Genomic DNA, 14,635 nt, shown 5'->3' with positions numbered 1-14,635 from the left:
AGTTTGAGTCGAATGTACGACGATCCGACTCCCGCCACAAACGCATCTCAGGCGAGGTCGTTCATACTCTGCTCAGCTGACACAGTTTTGCAGTTACAGCGCCTGGCTAGCTGTAGGAGCTCGTTCGCGTATTCCTCCATCGTTTCGCCAGACTGCCGTCGTCGAGTGGCTAAGAGGTAACGAGCGCGTATTTTGTTGGGCGGTTTGATATAACGCTCCTTCAGAAGCTCGAGGGCCTTTGTGTAATCGGTGGCCGCACGGATCGCGAGGTAGACAGTGTCGCTTACCCTCGCATGGAGGACCCGGAGTCTGTCATCATCTGTGGTGACCGCTGCGGAGGCTGCCAGGTAGTCTTCGAAACACTTCAGCCAGTGGTCGAAGGTGTTAGAGGCGCCCACCGCACGTGGATCTAGTGTAAGGCATTCAGGCTTCAGTATCTGCTCCATACTCTTTTTTTTCTTCTTCGACGAGAGTTTATTTACAGCAAATAAAATTGATGCGCGTTATCATACACGAGGCTTGATGCTCAGGAAATAAAGGCTTTTATTTGCTGTAACAAAGCAACTACCAATTATATACACGATCCCAGACTGAGGGGTCCCAGCCAGAGCAGGGACCTTTATACCTCTCCCAGGAGGCGGAGCCCGACTGGGATGTACCACAATACTACAATACAAAGGTGTAACAACCCCACCCTAACCCCAACGGCAACAAGTAGAACAACCCATCCCTAACCCAACAGCAACATATGTACATACTTGTAGTACTGGCCAGACCCTGGCTCAGTACTATCCAGTTGGAACCAACGATGGTTCACCACACTCTTGAACTGAGTGACCTGCTAGGCCATTTCAGGGGGTAGTTGAGACTCAACCACATTGCTGTGGCTCTGGAGTCACATGTAGGCCGGACCAGGTAAGGAGGGCAGATTTCCTTCCCTGAAGAACATCAGTGAAACAGATTTTCTGACAATCGACAATGGTTTCATGGTCATCAGTATTTTTTTATTATTGAATTCAAATTCCACCATCTGCCGTGGCGGGATTCGAACCCTTGTCCCCAAAGCATTAACTGAGTTTCTGGATTAATAGTTGAGCGATAATACCACGAGGCCATCGCCTCCCCGATACTTGGACACTGTTATACAAAATACTGCGGACGTCGGGAATCTGAGATAGAAAGAGAAAATGCTCGAAATGCACAGCAAATCACCAGTATCTGTGGAGTGATGTGACAAGTTAACGTTTCAGGCACATAACCCTTCATCAACACTTTGTGAGTTCTGATGAAGTGTTATGCCTGAAACATTGAACTGCCACTTCTCTGCACAGATGCTGTGCTTGACTTGCTGTTTTTGTTTCAGCTCCCACTTTGTACCAGTAGCTAGCCTTTTGTCTGTTGCTTTTAACTCATGCCTTTTATCAGTTCTCGTCTCCTCTTTGTTTTGACAAGTCCTATAAGGCTGTTCTGCTGTTTTCCATTATCAGTCCTGACAGCAGATCTCCACTTGAAACCCATTTCCTCCTGCTACCTGACTGGCTTTGCATTTTCAGAATTTTCTTCTTTTACCTCAGAGTTCGGTGTTTCATTTTGTCCTCTCCCTTGGTCAAAAAAGCTACTTAATCTCCAGCAGTGTTGCTCACTGGTAAAGGCAGAATAAAATGGATGGCTCAGTGTCTGCCATCCGGTGTCTCCCATTGTGTCTCCGGAGTTGGAAATTCCTATTGATGATATTAGCAGCCAAATGTTTGGGCAGCCCAAAAATGTGTGCAAACACTGTTCATGTGTGAGTGTATTGGAGTACCTCTGCTCATGAAGCTGGCAAAGTGACTACATAGGCCACCTCATTGACATCACCCACTCAGGGTCATCCTAACATCCTACACTCAATTGTGGAGCACCTGAATAACAAAGACACTTATGTCAGACTCCAATTTGTTGACTACAGCTCAGCCTTCAACACCATTATTCCTGCGAAACTCACCTCCAAACTCCGTAGCCTAGGTCTTGGCTTCGCCCTCTGCAACTAGATCTTAGACTTCTGAACATACAGACTGCAATGAATAAGGATAGGCAACGACACCTCCTCCATGATTATCCTCAACATCGATGTCCTGCAAGACTACGTCCTCAGCCCCTTATTATGCTCCGATACCCTCTCCTTTACTTCTCCCCTATATACTCTATGTACGGTATGCTTTGTCTGTATGGTGCGCAAGTAACGATACTTTTCACTGTATAACAATACATGTTATAATAATAAATCAAGTCAAATCAAATTAAAAAGCAATGCTGCTATAGACCCAACGTGGGTACACACTGTTGTGGTGAAGGAAACAGTGAAATGTTACAATGGCCATCGCTGTCAGCACTTCTGGCACGATAGACCAATGAGGCTGTATCTTCATGGCCCCCCTGGTGGTAAGCTTGGCAGCAGAAGACCCTGGGAAATAGTGGGATCCAGTCAGCATGTCCTCACAATGCATTCCCGCTGCAGGGAAAACCTTCCTCGGGACGGGCTGGGAATCAGATTAGCTGTTCACTCCACAGATGCAAGCAGCCAATTACTCTGGTTGAGGATCTAATTTGGGGCTAGTGTTGCTATAGAGGGACTACAGCAAAGATTTACCAAGCTGATTCCTGGGATGGCAGGTCTGTCAAATGAGGAGAGACGAAGTCAGTAGGGTTATATGCATTCGAATTTAGAAGAGTGAGAGGGGATCTCATAGAAACTTAAAACTTCTAACAGGATTAGACAGGGTCGATTCAGAAAGAATGTTCCTGATGATGGGAGAGGCCAGAACTAGGGGGTCAGACTTTGAGGATAAGGGGTAAATCTTTTAGGACTGAGGTAATGAGAAATTTCTTCACCCAGAGGGTGGTGAATGTGTGGAAGTCACTACCACAGAAGGTAGTTGAGGCCAAAACGTTGTGTGATCTCAAGAAGAAATTACATATAGCTCTTGAGACTAAAGGGATCAAAGGGGTGGGGAGGGAGGAAGACTGGATCAGGATATTGAATTTGATGATCAGCCGTGATCAAAATGAATGGAGGAGCAAGCTCCATACAGTGCAGAAGGAGCCATTTAGCCTATTGAGTCTGCACCAATTTTCCAAAAGAGCATCTTACCCAGGATTACCTGACCCCTTCCATTCCACCCCCCCCCCGCCCCCCCCCCCCCCCCACCTCCCTCCCAATCCATTCCTGTAACTCCACGCATTTTACCATGGCCAATTCACCTAACCTACGCATCTTTGGACAGTGCGAGGAAACTGGAGCACCTGGAGGAAACCCACGCAGACACTGGGAGAAGATGCAAACTCCACATAGACAGTGACACAAGGCCAGAATTGAACCTGGGTCCCTGGCTGGCGCTGTGAGGCAGCAGTGCTAACCACTGTGCCACCGTGCCACCCTCCAACATCTTTAATTGGGATGTGGGCTGATAAGCAGACAATTAGGAGGCATCCCCTGGAAGATTGCTAAACCAGTCCTCCTGCTAGCAAACACCATCTCAGGACTTACATTTTGTCCTGATGTCAGGTTCCTGAAGTCTAGGAAAACCCTTAAGCCCCATTTCACCGGGACAATTTACTTTGGATCTCCAAGTCAGGATCCCCAGGTTTCTTCCACGTGTGTCACTCAAATTTGTTTCATAATTGACTTCCACAGCACTGGGGACCGAAGCCATTCACAATGGTGGAAATTCCCTCTCAAAGCCTTGATTTGAACATCCACCTCCTAATCTACCCTCATCGCTTAACCTGCCAAAGCTATGAGGCATGTTAGGAGCAGAAGGAGCTGAGGATTCTGACAAACTGTGGCAACATCCTCAGAGAAATTAGATGTAAGTACATTCCTTTGATATTTCTATGCCCATAGATTTAATGCAGATATTAATCAATCCAAGGACAGGGGAGAGAATCTATGTGTGGAGCCAGAGGAAATGGACGAGGTATTAAATGAGTACTTTGCATCAGTATTCACGACTTACTGGATAATGAGTCTGGGAAAGGGTATGTAGATAGTTTGAGTCATGTTGAGATCAAAAAGGAGGAGATATTGGGGTTCTTGAGAAACATTAAGGTAGACAAGTCCCCAGGACCTGATGGGATATACCCCAGAATACTGAGAGAGGCAAGGGAGGAAATTGCTGGGGCCTTGAGAAAAATCTTTGTATCCTCACTGGCGACAGGGGAGGTCCCAGAGGATTGGAGAATAGCCAATGTTCTTCCTTTGTTTAAGAAACCCACGCAGACACTGGGAGAAGATGCCAGTACCAAGAATAATCCAGGGAATTACAGGCCGGTGAGCCTTACATCAGTGGTAGGGAAATTATTGGAGAGGATTCTTCGAGACAGGATTTATTCCCACTTGAAATTAAGTGGGCGTATTAGTGAGAGGCAACATGTTTTTGTGAAGGGGAGGTTGTGTCTCACTAACTTGATCAAGTTTTTCGAGGAAGTGACGAAGATAATTGATGAGGGTAGGGCAGTGAATGTTGTCTACATGGACTTCAGTAAGGCTTTGACAAGGTCCCTCATGGCAGACTGGTGCAGAAGGTGAAGTCACATGGGATCAGAGGTGAGCTGGCAAGGTGGATACAAAACTGGCTCGGTCATAGAAGACAGAGGGTAGCAGTGGAAGGGTGCGTTTCTGACTGGAGGGCTGTGGCAAGTAGCGTTCCTCAGGAATCAGTGCTGGGACCTTTGCTGTTTGCAATATACATAAATGATTTGGAGGAAAATGTAACTGGATTGATTAGTAAGTTTGTGGACGACACAAAGGTTGGTGGATTTGTGGATAGTGATGAGGACCATCAGAGGATACAACAGGAGACTTGTGCGGAGAGGTGGCAGATGGAGTTTAATCCGGACAGATGCGAGGTAATGCATTTTGGAAGGTCTAATACAGATTGGAAATATACAGTAAATGACAGAACCCTTAAGAGTATTGAGAGGCAAAGGGATCTGGGTGTACAGGTACACAGGTCACTGAAAGTGGCAATGTAGGTGGAGAAGGTAGTCAAGAAGGCATACGGCATGCTTGCCTTCATTGGCTGGGGCATTGAGTTTAAAAATTGGCAAGTCATGTTGCAGCTTTATAGAACCTTAGTTAGGCCGCACTTGGAACATAGTGTTCAATTCTGGTCGCCACACTACCAGAAAGATGTGGAGGCTTTGGAGAGGGTACAGAAAAGATTTACCAGGATGTTGCCTGGTATGGAGGGCATTAGCTATGAAGAGAGGTTGGGGAAACTTGGTTTGTTCTCACTGGAATGACGGAGGTTGAGGGGCGATCTCATAGAAGTCTACAAGATTATGAGAGGCATGGACAGAGTGGATAGTCAGAAACTTTTTCCCAGGGTGGAAGTGTCAATTACTAGGGGGCATAGGTTTAAGGTGCGAGGGGCAAGATTTAAAGCAGATGTACGAGCAGATTTTTTACACAGAGGGTGGTGGGCACCTGGAACTCGCTGCTGGGGGAGGTGGTGGAAGCGGATACGGTAATGGCTTTTAAGGGGTATCTTGACAAATACATGAATAGGATGGGAATAGAGGGATATGGTCCCCGGAAGGGTAGGGGGTTTTAGTTCAGTCGGGCAGCATGTTCGGTGCAGGCTTGGAGGGCCGAAGGGCCTGTTCCTGTGCTGTAATTTTCTTTGTTCTTTGCTCTTTGTTCTTATTTTAAAGAGATCAACATATAAAATAACAAGTTGAAGAATATTGTATCAACTTTCATCTGCTAACTCTGCATTGCTACAAGCTATTCCTATGCTATATTTGCTCTTTCGTTCTGTCTGTCTTTCCATTTGAATTTCTGTTGTGGATTCATCCAATTTTGTGGTTGCAATTCTTCTCTCATTTTTTTCTCATTCGCTTTATCCGGGGGGAAAAATAGTCATTGTACGGGTGTTGCTGGAACAATTTTCTTCTGCAAATTTGTACAATTATCCAGAATTTTGTTCTGTACTGGGACTGCACCAGTGGATATTTTACCTCCAACATAGGAGTTTATATTAAAGTCTGACAGACTGAATGAATAGGTATTTTATATCAGTAAGGCATCCCAGTCAATCATTGTATTAAATAATAATGCACTTAGGGCAAGTCTGAATCTTAGAGTTGAGCAGAGGAAGGAGATACAAGTCTTGAATGCAAAATACGGCACTCCCTCTTCTGTTCAGTACCGAGAGACAATGCTGTATTTTAAATGAGAATGCTAAAATGTACGCCAATTTAGATTGCAAAAGAAGTGCAAAATCCCCTGGTATTGATTGAAGATGAGCAGGGGAGGTGGCCTGGCCAGCATTTATCCCCGAACCAAAACCAGTGATGCCGATCACATGGTCATTTCTGTCATTATTATTTGTGGGATCTTGCTGTGCATACGTTTGCTACCACGTCTGCCCTACTTTGCAAGAATAACTACAGTTTAAAAACCTGGCAACATTTGGAGCATTGCCTTCCATTTTTTTGGGAGCCCCACAGTTCGACATGTAAATTGACAACACCCAGCACCACAATCTCTCTCAGCACTTCCCCCAGTCTCTAAATTGTCAGACTGTTTGTCTACCAGCCAGCACCGGACGAGAAGAAATTTCTTCCAATTAAATTTTGGGAATACTCAAGCCACTGGCCGGAATTTTACCATCCTGCCCACCAAGGGGCTCAGAGCGGGTGTGGGACACACCACGCGAAGGTCCATTGACCTTGGACGGGATTTTACGGTTTCGGGTCGAGCGAGGCCACAAATTCCTGTCCACTGCCTTTGGTGCCTGCCATAGAATCTGTTCCTCAACCACTTATTGTCCAAGGCTTAACCAGATTATTCATCCCATCAGTGTCATACGTGACGCTGAGCCAAGCTTCCAACCACATTTCACATCATCACTAAGACTGCTTATTTCCACCTCTGTATGACCCCGACGTTGCCCCTGCCTCAGCTCTTTTCGTGCTGAAATCCTCATCAATGTCTTTGGTACCTTTGGACTTTACTATTCCAATACACTCCTGTCTGGCCTCCCTCATTCTACTCTCCAAGGTCATCCCAAACTCTGCTGTCCTTGTTGGAACCTGTTCACTCATCACCCCTGTGTTCACTGAAGTACAATGGCTCCCTTTTAAGCAATTTTAAATTCTTATTGGGCGGCACGGTGGCACAGTGGTTAGCACTGCTGCCTCACAGTGCCAGGGACTCAGGTTCAATTCCAGTCTTGGGTGACTGTGTGGAGATTGCATTCTCCTCGTGTCTGTGTGGGTTTTCTCCGGGTGCACCAGTTTACTCCCACAGTCCACAGATATGCAGGTTAGGTGGACTGACTATGCTAAATTGCCCCTTAAGTACATGGGGTTACGGGGATAGGGCCTGGGTGGGATTGTGGTCGGTGCAGACTCCATGGGCCAAGTGGCCTCCTTCCGCACTGTCGGGATTCTATGATTCTTATCTTGTTTTCAAATCCCTCAATGGCCTCTGCCCTCTATGTCTCTGAAATCTGTTCCAACCCTGAAATATGGATGTTGTTCCAATTCTGGCCTCTTGAGCATCCCGATTTTGCTGAGGCCTTAAGTTCTGGAATTCCCCCTCTAAAGCTCGCCGACCCTCTTTCCACCTTTGAGATGCTCCTCAAAGTTTTGAGCGAGGTTTTGATCGTCTGTCCTAATGTTCCTTGTGTGGCTCAGTGTCAAACTTTGTTTGATAATGTTCCTGTCGAACATCTTGGGCTGTTCTATTAGATTGAGGGCACTGTATAAATACTAATTGCTGCTATTATGATACTTCAGCTGAGGGGGCGCAGCGACGATGAGAGATTGGGTAAATCTGGGTTTTACTCCTTTCTGAAGAGGAGATTAAGGAACAATCCAAGCTGATGATAAAAATGAAGGGAATTGACAAAACAGATAGCAAGCAACTGTTGGATAAACCAAAAGAAGACAAAAGAATTTTAGGATTTAAATAAAACTGGCTAAAATTGATTCCAGAAAAAAACTGTGTTTAACACAAAAAAATGAGAGACTGTGAATCTTGTACGGCCACAGATGCAGGATTGTTTGAAAGGTAATTATTAATTACTTAGGAGACACATATTAATGGATCTGGAGAGAGGGCAAGAAATTGGAATTCAAAAAATAGAGCTGACATAGCTAAAAAGAATAGAGGAGTGGGTTCCTATATACTTATAAACCATTGTGCCACTGTGCTGCCCCTAAAGCACGGTGGCACAGTGGTTAGTGCTTGCTGCCTCACAGTGCCAGGGATCCGGGTTCTATTCCCGGCTTGGGTCAATATCTGTGCAGAGTTGGTGTGTTCTGTATGTTTCCTCCCACAGTCCGAAAGATGTGCTGATTAGGTGCATTGGCCATGCTAAATTCTCCCTCAGTGTACCTGAACAGGTGCCAGAGTGTGGCGACTAGGGGATTTTCACAGTAACTTCATTGCAGGGTTGATGTAAGCCTACTTGTGACAATAATAAATAAACTTTTTTAAAAAATTAGATGACACCCAAGATAATCAATTTTTAAAAATAAAACATGGAATGGAGATGTTCTCTGGTCAATACTTCTTGTGAACTTATCAATCAATTATTTTACAGTGTTTTAGAGATTTTGCTATCCAAAGAGAAGAAATTATTTTATTATGTTTACAATTTAATGGATACCAGAACAAATTATAAATTGGACCTTATGTGTGGTTCACGGGTTTTATGTTGTATTTATTGATACTCAGCAGCACTAATAAACAAATAAGCCATTGTACTGGCATTATGTGATAAGAAAACTCCTGCAGGTTTCAAAAGGTACACAGGTTTCTTCATTACTGAAGGATAGGTCAAGTGCGTTTATTCTTCAGCAATGTTTGCAGAAGCACTCCACCTCCTGGGAGCTTGCAGAGCCTACATCAAATAAAATGGTTCAAATAAATGTTGTCATCACTTACAACAAGAGGCCTCCTGAGTTTCTAACTGCTGTTCTTTTCAGGGTAGAGATTTGCCTGTGTAGTGGGCAGAAAGAAATGAGCAATTTTGTGGTACAACATCTGTGACAATGGGTTGCAGGTGCCATCATATTACCACAAGTGGCTACCCAAGTGCCAGAAGTGCCCACCGGAAACAGGGAGGTGGGGCCAGGGAATTAACTCCTCAGAGGCCGGTGTCCCTTCACCAGATTCCCTTTAATAACAAACTCAATTCCACTCCTAAGAGTGCTTCAGGTACAAAGTCAGAATCCAAAGTGTCAATTGCCCCGACACTCCTGAACACATATATACAGGTAAGACTTCCTGTTTGGGAAGTCATTACCTCAATCAGGGAGCTCATATTCCAAGAAACCTACTCCATGGGCCTCGCTGAGGTCATTACAGTCTGTGTGTATGTAACCGAGACAGAGCAGTGAATCACAAGACTGCAACGTCAGCATTTTGTGTTCACCTGTACTAAGGTTTCAGTCAGGGTTCAAGGGTGTGATGATGCCAAACACTTACAATTGGCCATTAGAAAGAAAAAGCAGCAGATTTTGGGCCGCAGAGATGCATTGGCCAGATGTGAGATGCTTTGACGCAGATTGAGGCTGTGAAAGCCACTCTAGAAATGCATAATTATTCTTTCTTTTAAAAGCCATACTGATCCAGTCAAAATATAAAGTTAAAGTTAATTTATTAATCACAAGTAGGCTTACATTAACACTGCAATGAAGTTACTGTGAAATTTCCCTCGTCGCCACACTCCGGCACCTGTTTGGGTCAATGCACCTAACCAGCACGTCTTTGAGTCTGTGGGAGGAAACTGGAGTACCCGGAGGAAACCCATGCAGGCACAGGGAGAATGTGCAAACTCCACACAGACAGTGACCTAAGCCGGGAATCAAACCTAGGTCCCTTACGCTGTGAGGCAGCAGTGCTCACCACTGTGCCACCAATGATGGTTGATGTTCTCAGTGGACTAGAAAACATCCTACAAATCCCTAGTTAGAGGATCATTGAGAACATTGATCTTCCATATGCTATTCATATGGAAATTGATGACTTTTCCTTACCGGCGTGGCTGAATGAAGGTACTGATCAAATGAGGAAAGTTGCAGAGCTATGCCTTATCCTACCATTCCAAAGTACAGCACTATTACATTGCAGCAATACTCCATCATCATTTGAGGTCACCCACACTGTTGGAATGGTATAGACAGACCTTTAAACTCGAAGTTCCATCCTTTGGGTAGATGACAAAGATCTTCAAACATCTCAGAGTATATTTTTGAGTGACTGAGTGGAATGCTTGTTTTCAATGTTTGGAGAGGTGTAGGGGTTATCTTCCTGTCATTTTTAACTCCATTTCTCCTCGTTTGCATGTCGATAACAACTATTGACAATCTGCCCTCAGATCTTTGCAAATGCTAATAAGTGATGCATGAGTACGGGTCAAGTCAACGCATCCTGTGATGTACCTTTTGTCCCTTGAGAAAGCAGTTTGGCTTTGCCCAAGCTTCATGACCGCCCAGATGGACCTATCAGGAAGTTATTAAGTATTCACAGGCAGGGCTGCACACCTTGTTTGATTCTCTGTACAGTGTATTGACTGCCTAATGCAAAAAAAAAGTATAATTGTATTATATTGTCCAACAATTTGGGTCATTAATAACGTGAAGTTCAGCCCTCAAAATTAATGATACAAGGGAGGGGAGGAGTGAGTGAGTGAGAGGGGAGTTGAGATCAGCAAAGCAGGCATGTACCTACAAGAAAATCTAAATAAATGAAATATAAAACAAATAAGTTTAAGGTAAAAAGAAAGTTCTAAACGCCTCATAAAAGTTTCAGAAATAATTAAAAGTGAATTGAAAGGGGATCTAAGATAATATAGCAAACTCAACCCTTAACAGAGGGGTGATTTTGTACTTCAAATGTAAAACAATTTGAATTTGGTATGCAGTTCTTGAAGGCTTGCCTGCATTGCAAGTGCTGCTATCACTCAATTATCCCTTTATCATTTAAATAATTATTCACAATGCCAAGTGCAAAGTCAAAAGGTTTTAATAATGAAGCCATTGTTGAGAAGGAAATTTATTTGATTTGATTTATTATTGTCACATATATTGAGATACAATGAAAAGTATTGTTTTTGCGCTTTTTACAGACAAAACATCCCATTCACAGAGTACAAGGGGAGATGGATAGGAGAGGGTGCAGAATATAGTGTTACAGTCATACCTGGGATGTCGAGAAAGATCAACTTAATATAAGGTAGATCCATTCAAAAGTCTGATGGCAGCAGGGAAGAAGCTGTTCTTGAGTTGGTTGTTATGCGATCTCAGACTTTAGTATCTTTTTCCCAATAGAAGAATGTGGAAGAGAGTAGGTCCGGGGTGCATGGGGTCTTGATTATGCTGGCTGCTTTTCAGAGTCAGCGGGAAATGTAGACTGAGTCAATGGATGGGAGGCTGGTCTGCGTGATGGACCGGGCTACGTTCACAACCCTTTGTAGTTTCTTGGTCAGAGCGGGAGTCATATCAAGCTGTGATACATCCGGAAAGAATGCTTTCTATGGTGCATCTGTAAAAATTGATGAGAGTTGTAGCCGACACGCCAAATTTCCTTAGCCTCCTGAGAAAGTAGAGGCATTGGTGGGCTTTCTTAACTATTGTCTTTTTAAATTGTCTGTACCTTAACTTGAAAAAGTGCTGTGCTTTGCTCCCCATTGTAACATCAACGGTGGTTACCATGGAGCACAGATCTTGGACATGTACAAGAAAAGGAACAGGCAGCTGTGACCTATGAAAAGGTAGGTTTCCACCTTCATTTGCAGCTGAATTTGCCCGAATCCATGTAAATGCTTGGTAGCTCTTGGCAGGCGAAGTCAATGGAGGAATTGCTGACTGCAAATCATCTTGCCATCCGCGGTGATAGTCCCTTTAAGGGCAAGAGAGCAGAGTAAGATTCACCTGGCATGGGGCACCAATTGGGACTAAGAGTGGGTAATCAGCCCAGGGGGTGAAGCCCTCTCTTAGGCAGTAGACATGCAGGGACCTAGGCTCCGTACAGTTTTTCTTATTAATAAATACCTTTTGTGTTTTTAATGAAGCCTGTGAAAATGCACCATTGATCAGGATTCAATAGTCTGAGATGCTTCCACAGGAACTGCAATAACAGGTACCCCCTCTGGCCGAGGCAGTTCATTACTCCTTGCTTCCACAGAGCCATCAATTATGTCCATAACTTATGTCCTCACCTGATGAAGGAGCAGTGCTCCGAATGTTCATGATTCCAAATAAACCTGTTGGACTTTAACCTGGTGTTGTGAGACTTCTTACTCTGCCCACCCCAATGCCGGCATCTTCACATCATGTCCTTAACAGGTCGATCAGGTATTTAAGGTGCTTACAGGTTCAAAAACATTTTCTGATAACAACACTGACTGCTAGAGTGTCTGTCTACTCCAAAAGTGGTCCACGCTTTAACAAGCAATCTCTGACTACTTGGTATGACAGGGGTCCAGATCTTAGAGACAGTAATTCCAGGATCTAACTTGATACACGACTGAAGTTTAATTTTATGACACCATGTCATATAATGTATTTAATATGGGTTTTTTATATTGCAGTGGTGATGGCTCATTGATAAGATCTTGAGGCTCGTGTGTTTAAACATAAACACTTTTATTGGTAGGCTTCACCTATGTACAGTTCCAAATATAGTCTTGCATGGAGCTGTACAGAGGCCAGCGGCCACGGGGCCATTTGTAGATCCCAACATTTCTTCTGCCTAAGAGAGGACTTCACCCCTGGGGTGATTACCCACTCTCAGTCCCAATTGGTCCTCCAAGCAAGATGATCCTTACTCTTCTGCGTCCTCTGAAAGTGTCAATCACCACAAACCACCACACTCTCTTTTATGCAAGATCATACACCAGCATAAAATGGTTGGGAGGCTTCATGTTTCATTATGGTGACACTGGAAATCTTCGGATATAGCTCTTATTGGGGACTTCTTCAAATATAGGCCATAGGCAAGGCATCAACAAACAGGAAATCACAGAGTACCTCTTGGTCTACGTGGCATCCTTCTGCTGGCCCTCTTTTCCTCTGGGCATGTCAGCACAAAGGATAAATGTGGAACAAACCTGCTGGTTATAATAAAGGGAGCAGGAGGTAAAATAGCAAAATAGCAGGAAATGGTATGAAGGGTCTCGAATGCCAATAATCCACTGAAGAAATTCGATTGTTTTAAAAATTACAGGGAGGGCCTGAGGAAAATGTCTAGGAAACTTAACTTTAAGGTTGATGGACCTTTTAAAAGCTCTTCCACCAGCAGCTCAGTTTGAGACCGTATTTCTGTCACCCTGAAAACTCGTCAACAAATAACATAGAACATAGAACATTACAGCGCAGTACAGGTCCTTCGGCCCTCGATGTTGCGTCGACCAGTGAAACTCATCTAAAGCCCCTCTAATCTACACTATTCCAATATCATCCATATGTTTATCCAATAACCATTTGAATGCTCTTGATGTTGACGAGTCCACTACTGCTGCAGGCAGGGCATTCCACACCCTTACTACTCTCTGAGTAAAGAACCTACCTCTGACATCTGTCCTATTTCTATCACCCTTCAATTTAAAGCTATGGCCCCTTGTGTTAGCCATCACCATCCGAGGAAAAAGGCTCTCACTATCCATCCTATCTAATCCTCTGATCATCTTGTATGCCTCTATTAAGTCACCTCTTAACCTTCTGCTCTCTAACGAAAACAACCTCAAGTCCCTCAGCCTTTCCTCATACGATCTTCCCACCACACCAGGCAACATCCTGGTAAATCTCCTCTGCACCCTTTCCAACACTTCCACATCCTCCCTATAATGCGGCGACCAGAACTGTACGCAATACTCCAAGTGCGGCCGCACCAGAGTTTTGTACAGTTGCAGCATGACCTCCTGGCTCCGAAACTCAATCCCTCTACCAATAAAAGCTAACACACCGTATGCCCTCTTAACAACCCTATCAACCTGGGTGCCAACTTTCAGGGATCTATGCACATGGACACCCAGATCCCTCTGTTCATCCACACTACCAAGTATCTTACCATTAGCCCAGTACTCTCTATTCCAGTTACTCCTTCCAAAGTGAATCACCTCACACTTTTCCGCATTAAACTCCATTTGCCACCTCTCAGCCCAGCTCTGCAGCTTATCTATGTCCCTCTGTAACCTGCCACTTCCCTCCGCACTATAAGTTGGAACAAGACACAGAGCATGGAATTTTACCAGCATGTCCACTCAAGGTTCATATGATCCCGCTCGAGGCCAAAGGAGGATGCGTTCTCCGAGCCTCGCCCGCCCCCCGAATAGGGATGGACGTCGGTAAAATTCCGACCAGACTCAAAGATAGAAGCAAATTACTGCGGGTGCTGGAATCTGAAACTGAAAGAGAAAATGCTGGAAAATCTCAGCAGGGTCTGGCAGCATCTGTAAGGAGAGAAAGGAGCTGACATTTTGAGTCCGGATGACCCTCTGTCAAAGAAGGGTCTTTGACAAAGGTTTATCCAGACTTGAAATGTCAGCTCTTTTTTCTCCTTACAGATGCTGCCATACCTGCTGAGATTTTCCAGCATTTTCTTTTTTGGTTATAGACTCAAAGATCTTGGTTTATTTAT

This window comes from Mustelus asterias, chromosome 7 (assembly GCF_964213995.1).
Source record: "Mustelus asterias chromosome 7, sMusAst1.hap1.1, whole genome shotgun sequence".
Lineage (NCBI taxonomy): Eukaryota > Metazoa > Chordata > Chondrichthyes > Carcharhiniformes > Triakidae > Mustelus > Mustelus asterias.
This window is presented reverse-complemented; position numbering follows the sequence as displayed.